This window comes from Panulirus ornatus, chromosome 10, assembly GCF_036320965.1.
Source record: "Panulirus ornatus isolate Po-2019 chromosome 10, ASM3632096v1, whole genome shotgun sequence".
Classification (NCBI taxonomy): Eukaryota; Metazoa; Arthropoda; class Malacostraca; order Decapoda; family Palinuridae; genus Panulirus; species Panulirus ornatus.
In genome coordinates this window covers 9,796,577-9,816,644 of record NC_092233.1, presented here as the reverse complement: position 1 = coordinate 9,816,644, position 20,068 = coordinate 9,796,577, and positions in this window count along the sequence as shown.

Sequence of the window (20,068 nt, the reverse complement as noted above, 5' to 3'; positions counted from 1 at the left end):
CATCTTTATTTCTTTCCTTCTCTCCATCTCCCTCCTCACACACACACACACACACACACACACACACACACACACACACACACACACACACACACACACACACCAGACGCCGGGAAAGGAACCTAAAGTATTTGGTGTGTGTGTGTGTGTGTGTGTGTGTGTGTGTGTGTGTTTATTTCTGACATTCTTTTTTTCTGTCGTTCCTCAGTCTTTGCCAACATTCATCTATTACCACAATCTGCTACTGGTTTAGTTACTGTCACGCCCTCCCCGACGACCTGTTCCCCCCCCCCCCCCTTCTTCCTCTCTCTCTCTCTCTCTCTCTCTCTCTCTCTCTCTCTCTCTCTCTCTCTCTCTCTCTCTCTCTCTCTCTCTCTCTCAACAGGACCTTATCGTCACTCGCGCCTCAAACACTGCTGTCTCTCCTTTGTCACTGTCTCTCTGTCACCAATGTACCCTCCTTCCACCAGCGTCTCTCCCATATATATATATATATATATATATATATATATATATATATATATATATATATATATATATATATAAATAACCTAGCCTAAGCCAGGTAACCAGTTAACCAGGTAACAGTAATCATTATAGTTCCATGTTTGTGAGCAACTCACCTGTCATGGAATGTATTGAATATTTCATTCAACTCAGAGCATTTCTTGGTAACATTTTCTTCAATATTTAACTTTCAATGTAATTCAGTCATTCAGGCCCACCAGTCCTCTGTACCTTTAATGTTCTCTGTATGCTCTTTTGCGTCGCCATCCACAGCTTAGGTTGGAGTCCACATCAATTTGATTTGGTTTGATTGTTTTTTTCCTCTAATTTTATAAAGACAACCCATTTCTGTAGCTGACTGAAAGACATGTGAGTGTGGGTAAGTGGAGGCAAGCACGGAGCGCACAGTGGGTATAGTACGTCGATACAGGAAGGTGGCAGGTGGGCCGCCAGTGAGCCAAGGGACGCAGGGGTCTTCGTCCAACCAGAGAGGAGAGGGAATGGTGTTACAGGAGCTAAGTACACGGCAATGATCAGTCATGTTCCCTTCATCCATGCCATCACTGAAGCGCTGTGTCACATTATATATATATATATATATCTTTTCTTTCTTTCAAACTATTCGCCATTTCCCGCGTTAGCGAGGTAGCGTTTAGAACAGAGGACTGGGCCTTTGAGGGAATATCCTCACCTGGCCCCCTTCTCTGTTCCTTCTTTTGGAAAATTAAAATAAAAAAGATGAGAGGGGAGGATTTCCAGCCCCCGCTCCCTCCCCTTTTAGTCGCCTACGACGCAGGGAACACGTGGGAAGTATTCTTTCTCACCTATCCCCAGGGATAATATATATATATATATATATATATATATATATATATATATATATATATATATATATATATATATATATATATATATATGGACAGATAAAGATTTTGATCAAACTTCATTTGTCACAGAATCACTTTAACTTCTTATGTGTTGACCAGAAGTTTTAACATCGAACGTACTCTTTAAGTGATTACTAGACTTGTTGTTTTGATTTTAGTAAGAAATCTAAAATGGGTCTATTTTTGTGCGTTTTCAAAAAACAAGAATTCGTTGGGTTGGTAGACTTTCCGACACCAGCAGAAAAGATTATATTACTTGGGCCGGGAGGGTGGGCTGGTTGTGGCCAACTCGGAGGAGCCCCCTCGAGCGAAAGTTGCCTCAGCGGGGTTTATCTGAGTGCCATACGGGTGGGAGCGGCGGCCTGTAACGCCCGGGAGATGTGGTCATTCCGTCGGCGAGAGACATATGTTAGAGTTGACCAGTGTGGTCCTGCTGGTCGTCCTAGGTAGAGGTCTAAGTGTTCCCCTGGCACTCTCGGGCCTGCTGAGGTACTCCCACCTCCGTCTGCCGCTTGGTTTATCTCACGTGGTGTATCAAGAGCCTGGAGGTGAATCTCCAGCTCTTCGAGCTTGGCTAGAGTGAGGTGTCCTGTGACTTGGGGCGGATACACAAGTGACAAGGAGGATCTAGCAGGAGGAGGATGAGTGAGAGATATAGGCAGGGAGGGATTAAGGATTCCTTAAAAGCCATCATGGAGCAGCTGACGGAGAGGGAGCGGGCACGACTTCTACCGGGGCTCGAGGACGTTTCTTGACACACAGGAACTGCCGTCGGAGCGTCCTCCCGTCCAAGGCGAGGGACGTCACATTTCAAAAGGAACGTACCCGCCCTCGCTCGGTGAAGTTGAGAGACGCGTTAGAAGGATGAAGTTTCGCACCGAGAGAGTTGCATATTCCCCTCCTCAACGACGGAGGACGGAGAGGGCGTCGTCTGACACCCACCACAGGAGACACAGCTGTCTAAGGGGCCATAAACACGACAGAATACGAAGGCGAGAGCTCCCAAATTCCTGTGAATACTCAAGAGGGCATAACAGTCCATCAAGCAGACTGAGGCGTCAGCTTCATCACAGATCAGAGACTCCTGAGTCGTCCTCGAACTACGAGACTAAAATCCACACCTTGACAGGCCTGGCTAAGACGTTGCGGGACACAAAGCTAACTATGAGGAGGAGAAACGAGAAGAACCACGTCAGGCTGCAGAGGGAGATGTACAGGAAAATCCTCTGTGGTGAGTACGTTGCCATCGACACCGTGATACACGCCCTCACTCACCTCGGTTGGAGTCTTGAGGACCTGGAGAAGTTGCCAAGACTTGCACCCAAGTTGTCGCACGTGATGACCCATGTGGCCGTGCTGGGGGACATCTACAGCTGCAAGTTCCCCAACCCGAGCGCCGACATGCACGCCTACGCCTTCGAGCTCGGTCGGCTCTCCCTGGCCTACTGCGACGCCGTCGTCGCCAGCTACCACAACAGTTTCTTCAGGAAGGTGATGGGCTGTGTGGCCACGGGCAACATCCTGCCGTCACTGAGAATCATAGATCACGTCGAGCTGATGTCCGCCGTCTGGGACTCCTCGTCTCCGTCTGCGTCCTCGTCGGTCAGCCAGCATAAGCCCCGCCAGCCTCAGGACTCCCGTCGTCTGGAGACCCACTTCTCCGAGCACTGGTTCCACGACGCTACGGCCTACCAGAAGTGGTAACGCTGTAGCCACTCACCGTTACCAGGTGGCACTGTAGCCACTCGCCGTTACCAGGTGGCACTGTAGCCACTCACCGTTATCAGGTGGCACTGTAGCCACTCACCTTTACCAACCAGTGATGGTGACGCAAGTAGCCACCGTTACCCACCAGTGGTGTTGACACCTCATCATTCACTGTCACCTACCAACGCTGTTATACAACGAGGGAATGTTCTAACGTCGGGTATTACTGCAGACCAGCAGTACACTGTGTCTTACGGAAATAACTGAGTAGCCAAGGAAGGTGCCTGAACCATGTGGACTTTTTGTTACTGATCTCCTTTACGGCAGCAACGACTGCACTTGACACACTGTGTCTCACTGATGGTTCTGCAAGTTTATCAATCAACTGATGTTCTTTTGATATGATATCTACCTTTAAGTCTGTTTGTCTGTCTATCTTTCTGTCGTTCGTTAGTTTGTCTATATGTCATTCAGTTTTCTCTGTTTGCCTGCTAGTTTCTCTATATGTCATTTAGTCTATATGTCTGTCTGTTTGCCTTGACACACTGTACATATCACCTGTAAGCCACACGTCACTACACATGACACCCGAGCCTACACAGTAACACTGCAGGGCTCATGAGTACACCCAAGCAGGGCTGAGCCATCCACGAGTGGGTGAGGTACGACCAAACAGGTGGTGGCAGAGGGAGGCGGTCTGGTGAGTACCACCCGCCTGCCACATTTCCCCTTCATCTGTTCTCCATCGTCTGTTTTCCATCATCTGTTCTCCATCATCTGTCGCCATCTCTGTGACGGGTTTCGAAATAAACGTCAGAGTGTCTGAATTTTATCATTACTCCATTTTCATTTTGTTATTATCTTTGTCCTACATGATGTTGGGGAAAACAATTTTAATTTCACTAACATGATACAAAGGAAAGTAACATAAGATATACATATGCGGAGTGTGTGAGACCTCTTGGTTACAGTGCAGTGGAGAGGGATAACACATCACATATTGGGTATACAAGAGTACAAGGTAAAGCTGAACTGGTACGAGAAAGCTTCAAAGGGGAGGAGGAGGAGGTTTAGGGTACAAGGAATACAAGGTGTATGATTTGGAACTCGAGAACTAACAAGTGTAACTAGGAAGATATCATAGCAGAGAGAGAGAGAGAGAGAGTTTACAAGAACACATACGAAGCATAATTCTCTTCCAAGGATCACACAGCACCATTAATGGGTGTTGAAGTCCTGGCACCTCATACACGACGACAAAAGCCGAGCCATAACCCGTGAATGAAGGCTTGAAGGTCCAGAGTCGACGGAAGAGGACCTCTCCTTGTGCCAGAAGCTCATAACTCTATCTTAGGCGGAGAGAAAGATACGTTGATATGAAAAGAAGATCAAGATGGACGCGAGCGTCTCTACTGGTAATATCTGAAAAGCTAATCCATATAAGTCACCGGGCCAGATGACCTGTTACCCCCCCGGGGCTTGAAGGAATTGAGATGTCTGGACACTGTGGCAAGGGGGAGGGTCATGAGAGAGAGAGAGAGAGAGAGAGAGAGAGAGAGAGAGAGAGAGAGAGAGAGAGAGAGAGAGAGAGGTAGGGCTGAAAGAAGTGCCATTTAGACTGATAGGAAGCCATAAGGAGGAGGACTTGGGGGTCAAAAGGTTGATAAAGTGAGGTCAGAAGGGAGGGTCAGGTGGGAGATCATGGGTCACCGAGCGTAACTTACCCTACCACCGTCCTCACTCACCCTGCCTCAAGGATCGTGTGTCGGGAGGGAAAAGGGATGGAGGAGAAGGTGCCTTATCCCTCCACGGTCAAGGGGTGGATGGATTACCATGGATACGTTTGGCCAGATTCATCGTCGTTGGGTCAGAGGGGTTAGCTGGCTGCCTCGCTCCCTCCATCACTGCTGTGCTCCCTACACACGTCCGTATTCTACTAACTGTAGAATCTACAATGCATTTGGTCTGTTGTTAATTGCTTGTATCATCCAGCCATGCGCCTACAGGAAAGGACCATAGTTACGGGGAGTACGAGAAAAAAAATATATAGTTTGTCCCCAGAACTGTAGGTTAACAGTGAGGCCAAAATTTCTCAGTGGATCTTGGAGGATCTTGGACGACCCCCCCGAGTCTTGAACTCGAATCATATCAATTTTTATGATAGATGGAGAATATGACAATAGAGTCACCATATCTAAGGCTTAAACATGTAGATAGATAGATAGATAGATAGATAGAGAGAGAGAGAGAGAGAGAGAGAGAGAGAGAGAGAGAGAGAGAGAGAGAGAGAGAGAGAGAGAGATTGATATCCTTTAGACATCAGTTACCGCACGTATAAATGACCCTGGTACACAGTGTTCAGACTCGCCCTGGGATTCAAAAGAGATAACCCTATAAAAAGATTCTCGTGGAGTCTGTTCCGCTGTACAACAGATGAGGGGGGGGGGGGGTTTACCAGGTAATAGAATCTGTTAAACACAAGGGCGTGGGGACACCTCCAGCAGCGACCAAGCCTTGTTGACTAGGCTCATGGAATATTAAGAAATGGTCGGACGAAAAGAGAGATGTATTATGAAAATCTTGTAGACGATGCTAGCCTTACTGAGGCTTCGGTGGCGTTGGTTCCAGTGAGGTTGGCTAAGGTTGGCTGAGGTGCAAGTAGGTGGAAATGAGAGTATTAATTAGGTTGGTTGGTTGGCATAAGGTTATCTGGGGTTGGCTGAAGAGAAATTTCTTCAGGTGATGTTTTCTCTCATTGACTGAGGCGGAGGTTACGTGGATCAGGTGGCAATGCCTGAGGTAAGGTTATCTATGTCTGGTTGAGATGAGGTTATCTCTAGCTGGCTGAGGTGAGGTCTTCTCTAGCTGGCTGAGGTGAGGTCATCTCTGGCTGGCTGAGGTGAGGTCTTCTCTGCCTGGCTGAGGTGAGGTCTTTTCTGGCTGGCTGAGGTGAGGTCATCTCTCGCTGGCTGAGGTGAGGTCATCTTTAGCTGGCTGAGGTGAGGTCATCTCTAGCTGGCTGAGGTGAGGGCATCTCTGGCTGGCTGAGATGAGGTCATCTCTAGCTGGCTGAGATGAGGTCATCTATCGCTGGCTGAGGTGAGGTCATCTCTAGCTGGCTGAGGTGAGGTCATCTCTAGCTGAGGTGAGGTCATCTCTAGCTGAGGTGAGGTCATCTCTAGCTGAGGTGAGGTCATCTGTGGGTGGTTTCTTCCTAAAATGTTGGCGCCTGGAATGTGTGGCCCGGGGGATAATCCCAGCTAATGGACCCATGTTTTCATACGTGGTGCTGGATGGTCGCCGCCAGCCGGCGCGGGAGGATCTGCCCTTAGATGGAGAGAGAGAGAGAGAGAGAGAGAGAGAGAGAGAGAGAGAGAGAGAGAGAGAGAGACGGGTTGTGGGTGTACTCAAATCTTTATTTTTCTACGCAGACAAAGCATTTCACCGACATCATGACTGAAGTGTACATGTCTTTTAAGGAGGGCGAAGGCAAGGACGTGGCGTACAGTGGGTACAATACATCGACATTAAGAGGTCGAAAGATGGGCCTAGAGGGTTCTCCTCCCTTGGTAATAAGGATCAGCATTACTGCCGTTGATGTAATGTAAAGCATAGTAGTGTAGGATATACCGAGTATCAGGGTTCGATTCCGTACAAGATACCTTTGTGAGCAACAATGTAAATATTACAGTGGAGAGTGTAAACACATCACGTATTGGGAATACAGAGTACAGGATAAAGCTCAACTAGTAGTGGTCCAGGGGCAGCTCAGGGTATATTTAGGGTACCTCAAATGTATGTTACATAATTCATACGATACAACGTGATACTGACGATAACATAGAAAAGTTATATGATTTTGACAAATGCAAATCATAAAATCACACTTATGATAGTATGGATAAAGGGAACATAAGTGGAGACAAGTGGAGGCGCTATGTAGGTATGTGGCAAGGCTTTTTTTGTATGAGATTTTATCATTATTTGTGAGTCATAGTGAAGTGATGGCTTCAAAAGCTCAAAATTGTGCTTTTGGGGGAGTCAACTAACACATAAAGAACAGCCAAAACGTGTATGATTACAAGCTTGATATATACAAAGGACCAGCCATGTCAAAAGACATTTTTGTGCCGAATTCACAAACACTTGCAGAAATATGGCCGAAAAATGACACCAGAGAGTGTCTGCTTGAGTGACTCATCCCTGCATAATAGTATGAATGGATTAAATCACAAGTTTATTTATTGTATGGGGTATTTATCTACTGTATGAGGGTTTATGGATTGGTAATTTTACGCAGCGTTTCATCTGAGCTGATTGAGACTGCCCGGAACAGCAGTTCAAAATATACGTTTTTGAGGCAGTCTGACCTTTGACAAGACAGAATCCTTAGAATATACCTAAATGAAACAGGAAGCTGAGAAAGAACTCCTGAGTGTATTGAACCCACTCACTACACGCATACCGAATAAAGACGAAGAAGAAGAAGACGAAAAGGAAGAAGACAAAGTAAGAAGAAGGAGGAGAAGAAGAAGAAAGGGAAGAAGAAACAAGAGAAGAAAAGAAGAAGAAGAAGAAGAAGAAGAAGAAGAAGAAGAAAGGGAAGAAGAAACGAGAAGAAAAAAGAAGAAGAAGAAGAAGAAGATGAAAGGGAAGAAGAAACAAGAGAAGAAGAGGAAGAAGAAGAAGAAATCCCCTGAGAGAGGAATGATTCAGTAGATGAAAGGGAAGAAGAAACAAGAGAAGAAGAAGAGGAAGAAGAAGAAGAAATCCTCCAGAGAGGAATGATTCAGTAGATGCAAGCAGAAGGAAAACAACAGCGTCTAAAGAAGTCATGAATGAAGCCCTGGGTAATACAGACCCAAGAGGCGACACGCAACAACTGATCCAAATCTAAGAAACGCAACGTCGGTGAGCAAGAGATGTAAACAAATGGTCTGAAGACAGAGTTGTGGGCTCCAACGGGTCAGCGAATGAGGTCCTTGATGCTAGCGCCGTGGGAAGACTGGAGTATTGGTGGCACTCAGAGCTGCCTCGCATGGGCCAAGAGGTGTTGCTGCAGCTTCCTCGTATCATAATGAGAGCGAAGGAGAGTGTGGGAGACGCGAGGCGCCGCTACCGTGGGAGCCCGCGAGACTCGGGAGTGACGAAGGCGCGACACAGGCGCACCAGAACAAGGAGGAAGTGGAGCCGTCTTAGACAACGACTGAGACATAGCCGCAGCCTCCCTCCCAACCACCTCTCCCTCCTTCACCCTTACCCCCTTACCCCCGTGACCTCATCAGGAGGTGAAAGGTTTGTTATAGATGTCATTACGAAATTACCGCGCGGTAAATGAGGGCGTGATGACGTAGCCGGTCTGTGATGACTTTCGCTCTCGGATGTAAAGCGTAATTAGCGCCTCTCATAACACCACCACCGCACCCGCAACCCCAGGTCCAGCCATTGTCACCCGACCTGGATGTGGTACACTTTCTAGTTCAATCGTCTGTTCTCATACACCGGAAAAGATATATGTTTACATTGCAGGGGATTATAATGCGACCAGTTGTTCGTCAGCAGACTTGTTCGTCAGCAAACTTCGTTCCCCGTGTCAGTTGTATCACGTACGTATCTTTGTTACTGTTTATCTATCTTTCGAAGCCTTTTCAATGATTGTATATATATATATTTTTTTCTCATATTCGCCATTTCCCGCGTCAGCGAGGTAGCGTCAAGAACAGAGAGCTGAGCCTTTGAGGGAATATCCTCACTTGGCCTCCTTCTCTGTTCCTTCATTTGGAAAATTTAAAAACAGGAGGGGAGGATGTCCAGCTCCCCACTCCCTCCCCTTTTAGTCGCCTTCTACGACACGCAAGGAATACGTGTGAAGTATGTATGTATATATATATATATATATATATATATATATATATATATATATATATATATATATATATATATATATCATGGAAAATGTTTCGAGAACTTGATTTTTGCCACAAAACTGTGAATCTGCTCTGCACTCCTACCCATCCACAAGTCAGGTAAGAGGATATAGAGTGAACGAAAGCTCCAGGAACTGGGCCTCAGTGATTGAAGTACATGACACGTGACATAGTATAAGAAGTGTTTACAGGGATTAGAAGCAATGAATAAAACATTCAGCAATTTAACTAATAATTGAACTGTCCATAGAGTTTTAACAACAATAATCGAGTTAGGTAAGATATTCCAGGACTGAACTGTTTACAGTAGTTTGAATTAGGATAGTTTTCGATCCTCTGAGATAGAACATTGCTGTAGTTGAAATGCTTATACATATCTTGTAATGTTTGGTAGATATTATCTCCAAACACACAACAGTCAAGTACGTAATGTTGCAGGATCTGAATATTTCTTTGTTGGTAAACGTTTTTACATTTGGTCTATTTATTATCAACAGGAGGTGGCAAATGTCCATGAGTATCGGTAGCCTAGTTGGAGTTCGGCGACAGCATCGAAGTGTTTCCTGCTCCTGTCACTGTAGGTATGTATATATGTATGGTTCATACGTGGCGTTTTAATGGCAGATGGATGTGCTTGTGTTCATTTCCTTGCGTGTAGAGCCATTCAGTTCATACTCTTTCTATGTCTGAGCGTTCGTTTCATAGTTTCTCGTTTGGTAGACCATTGGTTAGAGTGATTGTATCCTTCGAGGCATAAGCGTTTGCTCAATCACAAATCCTCCCACGCATTCTGAGAAACATTGAGGACTGATTTGAGGATGACGGTCGAGAATGAGCGCTCGACTCGAACGCTGTTGAGCAAGCAGCGGTGTGGATCGTATCATGACACGTCGTCATCTTCAACCTCTCGTGTTTCCTTGGGATGTTCTCATGGTCCTGTTGGGCACTGTTTTAGTCTCGCCTACAGTGGGGAGACGTCGAGATGGGTGACTCCTACATGTTACTGGTAACTGCCTGACGTAGGGAGTCGCGCTCGTTGTCCCTACTGATCAAGACTCCACTGTTCCTCTCCCGCCGCAGGAGTGCGTCGACCTCTCCTCGCCTCCGATCTTGATACTCTTCATTCCCATAGACTCCCGGATGTTCCCGCCCTCCTTCTCCGTTGTCACTTCGTCTATTGTTTTGCCCCGGGCGGTGAGTGCTGCCATGATTGCTGCCTCCCAGGAAGGCGCTACCGTCCGGGCATAACTTCGATACTCCTCCGTTGTAATGGTGGCTGCAGGCCGCTCAGGGAAGTGAGACCCGGGTCAGTACTGGGAGCGATAGGCTGAAGCTCCCGGCAGACACTCCTGAGGCCCACCAAGCATCAAAGAGTAATACCGTACCTTCAAAACTACCGGAGTGATCACACCTTGTGTCACTGTTGGTCAAAATGAATTTACTCGTAAACACTTCACTTGTGCTTGAACTCACCGACGAAGGCGTAGTAGTCCTGAACCCTTTTATGTAATCTGCATCCTCTTCCGGAGCCTGTGGTAGTTCCAGGCGTGGCAACATTGGCATGGAGCCTGTTGGAACGCCCAGAACCTGTAGTTGCGTAAGGCCAGCCCACTACGCTTGAACCCTAGGTCTGTGTGGGTCTGTGTATCTATGACTGTAGCTTTACCTGGGGCCTGAAGGAGTAGTGCCAGAGTCTTGCATCGCTGCAAGAAGCCTATAGCGGAGCCAGAGTTCTGATGATTGCAGTTTCATTTTAGCTCTATTAGCACTCTTCTTATTGTTGTCAGGAGCCTGTATTGTTGTCAGGAACCTGTATCGTTGTCAGGAGCCTGTATTGTTGTCAGGAGCCTGTATTGTTGTCAGGAGCCTGTATTGTTGTCAGGAGCCTGTATTGTTGTCAGGAGCCTGTATTGTTGTCACGAGCCTGTATTGTTGTCAGGAACCTGTATCGTTGTCACGAGCCTGTATTGTTGTCACTAGCCTGTATCGTTGTCAGGAACCTGTATCGTTGTCAGGAGCCTGTATCGTTGTCAGGAGCCTGTATCGTCGTCAGGATCCTGTATCGTCGTCAGGAGCTTATCATAGCCCCACAAAGAGCCTGTAACAGAGCGACATACAGAAACTGTGTCAGGGAACTGTATCGCCTGTGGCACTGCCAGGTGCTTCGGGCTGCCAGGTATGTGTAACAGTGACATGGCAAACCAATAACAGCGCCTTGGGCCAGCACCTCCACTCCTAACAACTCCTCACCCACAACCTACCCTCAGCTAATACCCCCACCTCCACCTTCCCCTCCTTCTACCCCCACAACTTAGCCACAGCATCTCCCCACCCACCCTCACCTCCACATCCGGTCTGATACCTGAGATTATACAATGGAATAGCAACTGCACTATTTATGGTCTCTCACCACCCACGTATGCCGTCTGACCTTTGCTTGATGATCGTCTCCCACTACACACTCTCTCTCTCTCTCTCTCTCTCTCTCTCTCTCTCTCTCTCTCTCTCTCCACAGCGTCGAGGCGTCCGCCCTCACGTTCTCCACATGAGAAGCGCCGCGTCCACGCCTGTGGCCGCCGACGCTGTAGGTGTCGCGGCTGGGTCCGTCCGGTGTGCTTCCTGGCGTACCGCTGGGTTCCTGCCTTGTGCCGCGCCAGTCCTGTTCACTGCTGGAACGTGTGTGTGTGTGTGTGTGTGTGTGTGTGTGTGTGTGTGTGTGTGTGTGTGAGATTCTCATGCTCGTCTATAACTATATTACGTTGCGGATGGCGGGTCTAAACCTGTGTAATATATCTTTTTTTGGCCATCTCTTACCACATCTGCATGTGTTGCAGGTTCGCTTATGCTTTGACGTCTCGCAATACAAAGCAAATGACTGGCTAAATCTACAAATGGTGCTGGTGCACTTTGAGAAGAACGCCAGAGGTAAACGTATAAACGACATTGTAAACGGGGACACTAGAAGGGTAATGTGCAGCAGCGGGTAGGCGGTGATACCTTAAAAAAGTACTGAGCTTAAAATCATTATATTTGTCAAGTTAAATGATATTTTTTTTCTTTAGGCAACCCAGTCGTAGGCCAATCAGGCCTCCTGTTGTCTGTCTTTCTCATGTAAACATGCACTGACGCATGGAATCAACATAAACTACACCACCCTTATGTGTTCAGGATCGAAACCCTGGCGTTTGTCCCACGTCTTTTTCAAGAGATTCACAACACACGTATAGGGAATCAAATCCGTCTGTAGTCACCACGTCACCATTACCTCAGTCCTTGTTGCCTAGTGCCTCAAATCCCTCCTCCACTCCTAGAGAGTGTGGTCTTAGTGGGTGCGTCTCCGGATGCGCCACTCGATCTTCCGTCGCAACCCGACGCCCCCTCCTTCATGCGCCGCATTAAACAGGCACATGACAAGCCCTCTCCATCCGTCCCCTGCCGCGATAGGGACTATTAGTTAGCGCGGCCAAAATAGGGTGTCGTCTCCTTCATGAGAGAGAGAGAGAGAGAGAGAGAGAGAGAGAGAGAGAGAGAGAGAGAGAGAGAGAGAGAGAGAGATCGCGACATCCGGTGCCAAGAGCTGGTCCACAGGGCCCTCTCCCTCCCGACAGACCGACCCGACCCCCCCCCCCCCACCCCCCGACCGGTCGCCTTGCCCTTTGACGTCATTTCCGCTTCTGAGGGCCAGAGAGTATGAGGGAGGAGGTAGAAGGAGGCAGAGGGAAAACAACGTAAAAGAGAAAGAGAGAGAGAATGAGGGAAGTATCGGAGTGAGGAGAGATGATTGTGGTGTGAGGTTATCAGAAGATGAGAGAGAGAGAGAGAGAGAGAGAGAGAGAGAGAGAGAGAGAGAGAGAGAGAGAGAGAGAGAGTATACATGAAGTTAGGGAAGTGAGCCTGGTTAAGAGCGCAAAAGAGGAGAGAGAGAGAGAGAGAGAGAGAGAGAGAGAGAGAGAGAGAGAGAGAGAGAGAGAGAGAGGCGAAGCAGTTACGAGTGGAAAGAGAGATGGGAGGGTGTGTAACAAATCGTAAAGAAAATGAGAAACTGTAGAGAGGCGAGACGGTGACCAAACCAGACTTGTACAAGCACCGCCACCCTCCCTCACTCTCTAAACAAACAAGACCTCACTAAACCTGTAACGTGTAAAGTGAGCCAAGTGTTTGTTGAACGAGCGAGTATGAGGAGAGTTTCCTCAAGCTGATGAAAACAGCACCAGGGATCATATGACCATATAAATATCATCGTAGATTTTTCAACTTGTCAAGTTTGTGAGTGTGTATGTGTGTGTGTGTGTGTGTGTGTGTGTGTGTGTGTGTGTGTGTGTGTGTGTGTGTGTGTGTGTGTTTGTTAATGAGTTTTACACTCGTGCTGCAGCTGTGTGTGTGTGTGTGTGTGTGTGTGTGGTGTGTGTGGTGTGTGTGTGTGTGTGTGTGTGTTAATGTGTTTACACTCATGTTACCTCGTCTCTTAAGCTGGGATATACGTATCATGTCCTTACTCCTCCGTGTGTATGCGCACATACACACACCCTAGCCTAAGCCAGGTACCCCATTCATTTGACCATCCCCAGAGAGAGGATGAACAGCCAGGATTGGCCATGGGCCGACTGCAACTACCAGGACTCAAACCCCGGTTGGGCCCGCTAAGCACTGCACCACGGCGGCCCGTGTGTGTGTGTGTGTGTGTGTGTGGTATATACAAGGTATATGTGTATAGATTGTGCTGATTATATAGCATGTTCTGTCTATACCTTCCTACCAAGGGAAATATCATAGAGGAGTTACGACGGTCAGCTTCTTGGCCAGACCTGCTGAGCGAAGTCATGTTGTCCCCTTGAGACCCTTGAAAAAGAACGACACGACCCTTGAATACGATGGTAAGACCCTTGAGCGCGGGAGGAAAACCTTTCACCACGACCTGACCAGCCTTTATGACGATTGGATGGCCCTTAGGTAAAGGGTCGTGTCGTTGTGCTTGGATTGTCGTACGTTTAGACGAAGTCCGATGGTTTCAGCACCTTACTTGATGACACTGATACGTCCATATGTTAGAGAATAAGGCAATGTATTGCCACTAGAAAAGAATTTCAGTAGTTTGGTCATTCGTTTTATAACTAACATTCTATAACCTTCACAAGGCAGCTTCCATACCCTAATAGCACCTGCAGTCGTCACAGAACCAGTACTGACTTGGACCATAAACCTTTTGATTCCTTCATCGGAACCCATCATTGAAACGCCATCCATCATTCGCGAGGTAATGTACTTTCTTGTGCACTAACAGCCGACATTATCTTCATCATAGAGACATACATCACCAAGATCATCTTCACTACACTCTTAACAAATGCATCTTTAATCAGCCCTGATCACTATTTTACCTTACCCCCTCCCCCTCCCCCCCCGCGCCTCATCTGCACTACACCTTCATCTTAACTACACTTTACTAATTATACCTTCATATTTACTATACCCTCATCTCCACCATGCACACATCTCCGCTACACCCTCACCTTTACCACATCTTAATCTTCACTACACTGCTACTTAACTACACCTTCAAGCTCACTACACTCCCAACTCCACTGGCCTTTTACCTGACACTTACGGGTCACGTCAAAGGTCATCTTCACTACGCCCTCGTCTTCAATACACTACATCTTCACTACAGTCGGAACACCATTGGCCTTTGACCTGAACCTCACAGGTTAAGTCAGAGTCCACCTGTCTTTAGTTCCTCCTCATTTTTACTCCACCCTCGTCACCACTGGGCCTTTGACCTGCTGCCTCACCTGTCAGGTCGATCAAACGCATCGTCTCTAAACACCAGAGTCCTTTGAAAACAACCACCACAAAAGTTCAGGAGCAGCTCCTTCGCTTATAGCAGAAACTCCGGATATCTTGGAGGGATGCAGTAGACTCTGTAATCAGAGGTGCTTCCTCCTAGGGGCAGTAGCGGGAAGCCGAGGCTCATCATAGATAAGGTAATCATTAGACTCGACATGGTCTACCATTGCCAAAGCTCTCTGAATCCGGTAATTGCCCCTTGTCGGTACTGGGCGCTACGCCTCGTATTCAGCAAACGTGTATATTTTCTCATTTTCTCTGGGTATATGATAAGGTCTTTGCCGAAGGTCAACGCAATATTCTTAACGTGAATAGAGTTTGATCATAATCTGATATGAAGTCTTTGAGGAAATCTGGTGTTATTATGTTGGAATTACACCATGTGATGTCACGGGGTATAGATTCCTGGAATGCATTCAGTTGATTCCAGAGTGAGAGATGGAGTGACACGTACGTGTTAGTGCTATGGTTTAAGCTTTCTTTTGTTATAAAGGGCTCCACCTGGATTCACAATGCTAAAGTCTTGCCAGCTTGACCTGATTGGCCTTCTAGCTGAATGATGACCTTTGCCTGTTAATCTACTAGTATACGTAATTTCCTGATTATGTTATCAGTCATTTCATAGTAGGAGTGATAGTAGTAGAGATAACACCTACTAGTGAGTGAGTTTCGTGAATGATGCTGTTGCCAGAGATAGCAGGCGGGAGGATTGACATGAACCTACCACACGTCATAGTCTTTCTTGTTAAGCGACGTTAACCTACTACCACACGTCATCGTATTGTTGAGCGACGTCGTAAAGTGAGGGTTGGTGGGCTTCTTCTCCAGGAAGGGCAGAATGCAACATGATCTACATGTGGTCAAATCAAGGATTCTTAATAGAATCTCTCACAAGCAGGAGGAGACTATATCCCTTCCTTTTAAAGTCATTAGGATTCAAATTTGATAAATAACAAATGTATGGGTTCATGATTATCCCATCCTACAATACTGTATTACTAGACAAGTCTCTTAGAACAATGACTGAGGTCTGTAGACGTGACTGTGGCATATGACAGTGTCTTGTCATAATATCCTGCTACATATCACCATGTTAACTAGTAATGTCGAATTCCTTTTCTTTAGTATTCCTCTGTTGGGGGAGAAGGATAATGTTTATGTGCCTCTCACCACCACCTCCCCATTTTAACCCTTCACCAATTTTTCCCCCATTTATTCGCCGGTCTTACCAACAAAGCGTTTAAATGCATGAGACTGACGATCAGGGATGTATCACTTTAAATGCTGGGGTAACTAGTTTCCAGCCAAGGCCACACTTTCGTCTTATGCCGGGGGCAAACCAATCTCCAGCCAGGCTACACTCCCCTGTCTTGTTCCCGTTTGCGAATCGTCAAGTTATTTAATATTATCTACAACCGATCGAGAGTTGACTAGCTAGAAAATGGCTGGAAGCCAGTCGACGCATCTCAGAACTCACTCATCTGCCGATTGCCAGAAATCTGTAAGGACTTTCGGACTATATGATTGATGAGTATATGATTAGAATTAGAATTAGCCCTTCATATATCACCAGTAGTTAGAATTAGAATTACCCTTTATATATATATCACCAGTAATTAGAATTAGAATTATCCTTCGTATATCACCTGTAATTAGAATTAGAATTACCCCTTCATTGATCAACAGTAATTAGAATTAGAATTACCCTTTCATTAATCAACAGTAATTAGAATTAGAATTACCCTTTATATATATATATATATCACCAGTAATTAGAATTAGAATTATCCTTCGTATATCACCTGTAATTAGAATTAGAATTACCCCTTCATTGATCAACAGTAATTAGAATTAGAATTACCCTTTCATTAATCAACAGTAATTAGAATTAGAATTACCCTTTATATATATATCACCAGTAATTAGAATTAGAATTATCCTTCGTATATCACCTGTAATTAGAATTAGAATTACCCCTTCATATATCATCTGTAATTAGAATTGAAATTACCATTTATATATCACTATTAATTGGAATTACAATTACCCTTCGTATATCACCTGTGATTAGAATTACCCTTTCATATATCACCTGTAATTAGAATTACCCCTTCATATATCACCTGTAATTAGAATTAGAATTACCCTTCGTATATCACCTGTTATTAGAATTAGTATTACTCTTTCATTATCACCTATAATTAGAGTTCACCCCTTCATATATCACCTGTAATGAGAATTAGAATTTATCCCTTCATATATCACCTGGTCTGTAGCTTATAATTCGATATTGTGAATGTTGAATCACAGAGTGTTTCATTGTACAATCCTACAAAGACAAAGGATTTCAATTATAACATGGTAGAAGGGTACAAGGCTAGAAGAGGTAGATAAACCTAGTATAACCTAACATAGCATAACCCAACCTATCCTAGCCAAGCTTAACCTACGACTGAGGCTTATTTACATCTGTGAGTTTAGAAACATACACATGGAACAAGCCCCAGGGGACCCTTCTTCAAGTGGGTTGGGCTAACCAGTGGCGTGCCGCAGGGTCGTGTCTTAAGGCCGTAGAACCCACTATTTAGCTCTGTCTGCTGCTGTCCAGATGGGGCAACTTTCGAACCAAGGTGTTCTTAGCCAAACAGCAAACACAAAAGTGATTCAGTGTGGTTGATAAGTAAGGGTAAATGGACACACAAAGCTGTGGACACGTTTGATATATAAACGACCATATTCTCCAGGGTTTTTTTCAATTTATGATAAAACTTTGAGGGATAAAAAGTTCCTTTTTTTGATTTCATACGTTCTTTTCTTTCACTTTTATCCCAGAGCCTATAGTGCAGTCATTGTCAAGCACAGTAAACCACTGTTATTCTCGTGTCCATTCAGGTTTGTACATTGGGATTTTTTATAAGGCATATCTGAGACAAGCGGTACCTCTTGGGCCAGTCGGGCCTTCTTCAGTGTCTCCTAAGTTCTGTCGGCGTTCCACACTCGCTTGCTTCTGTACATAACCGTAATCTTGTAACTCTTTCTTATAATGGTCCTCCTACGATTACTGTGTGTGTGTGTTACGAGCAAGAGTGTTTTTTACATTCGTGTTGCCCCTTCTCTTGACTTTGTATATATGCCATGTTGTTACACACACACACACACACACACACACACACACACACACACCAGCCTACGTCAGGTATACCCATTTATGAACCAGCCGCGAAGGAAGGATGAACAGCTGGTCTAGCTATGGGCCGACAGCCGCGCCTAGAATTCGATCCCGGACGGGTCCCGTGCGTGGATCATGGTCAGCGACGCTAACCATTAAATCCCGGAAGCCAGTATACCCGAGTCTGACGTTCCACGCATAAACTTCAATGTATGATTCGGATTACTTCCCTTGCTTCACAGATCTTTATCTTCAGCTTTTGGATCACGCGCGAGGCAATTGGTGGTTCATACTGAGGTTCGTGAGCGACTGAAACTTTTTTTTTTTTCCATTAAAAAGCTCAACTCTTGTCCGATGATACAGTTAGACGCCAACAGCGTCTTGACAATCATCCGTGTAATCACACGGGAAAGGAAGATTATGTTATGATGTCTGGGTGTGGGGGGGAAAAATCGCTCTTCCTACACTGGCTTTTCGATCACTTTTAACTCGTCCAGAGAAGCGGCTTCGTAACTGTGATTCATTAGAAGAGTTAAGAAGCAATTGTGACGTGGAGGTGAGACGTTCCTCCTCTCGGGCTGGCTGGTGGCTGAGTGATCGCACGAGTGGCTGACAAGATAATGCCGGGTTGGTACGGGTCACGGAGGGTCGCTGGAGGGACCCGGAGTTACCCAGCCTCACAGCCTCGCTCGATCCCCAAACACAACTCCCGCCATTATTCAGTCACGTCTGACCCGTAATATTTCTCTCTATTTCTCTCGTTGTCTCTTTTGAGATCTTGTGATCTGACATGATTTCTTGACTTGCCCGTTTTATACCCCTCTCTTTCTGCTCTCTTCCTCTCTCCTCTCCTCCTCTCTCCTCTCCTCTCTCCTCTCTCCTCCTCTCTCCTCTCCTCCTCTCTCCTCTCCTCCTCTCCTCTCTCCTCCTTTCTCCTCTCCTCCTCTCTCCTCTCTCCTCTCCGCAGTATTCCCGTAAGACCTCACACACGTACAACCCACTCACACGTCACTTCCACCTGTCTCCACAACCATGACGGAGTTCCTCCTTGTACCTCCAGTGGAGGCTGGAGTTAGTGGCCCTCGTTCCAATTCTCCAGAGGGAACACAGCTGTCACAAGCCACGACAGCGGCAGGTCCTCGCCAGACACTCGGCCGTCGGGAGGAACACGCGCAACGCCCTACACGGACAAGATAACCCAGCGGACTTACAAGAACTATCATGGTCATCTTAATGACCCCTGGGGCTTGCTTCATTGTTTGTTCAAGGATACTCGCCCTCGAGATAAGGCCCTTAATAAAACGTTTAATAGTGAGCCAATGGGACCGTATGTGAGACCAGGTCCTCAGGGGAATAAGTCCTGTAGATGCAATAAAGATGGCCGGGTACGAAGCATTGTATCAACTGACGGTATCAGCTGCGAGGCGCGGCCCCTCCTGCGGCGGCCGCCCGCTGCGTACTAGGGGCCCAGGTGAGGTCCTCATCACGGCCGCCACGCCCCAGCACGCCCGTCACGCCCACCCTCATACACAATAACAGGGAGGGGTCCATGACGGCACCAGTCCAGGACCATTTGCTCCAGCACCGCCTTCGCCACCCACTGCCCTCACGCCAGGGCAGATCCAGCTGCCTCCTGCAGGAGATGGGTGGATAGCAAGGAACTCTATACTGTCTCCATCCTCAGCCTTAACTGTACCACAGCGTGCGAGTCATAGTCTGGCACTGTACCACACCAGGTGGAGTCGCAGTCTGGTACTGTAGCACACAAGGCGCGGTCACAGTCTGGCACTGTACCACACCAGGCGGGGTCGCAGTCTGACACTATACCACACCAGGCAGGTGGCACAGTCTGGTACTGTAGCACACCAGACAGGGGGCACAGTCTGGCATGGTACTACACCAGGCGGTTGTCAAAGTCTGGCACTGTACCATACCAAGCGGAGACCATCACGAAGGACATGGATCAGTCTCCTGTGGAACCCACAGCGACTCCAGATTGAGGGAACCGAGGAGGACAGCGGACAAGA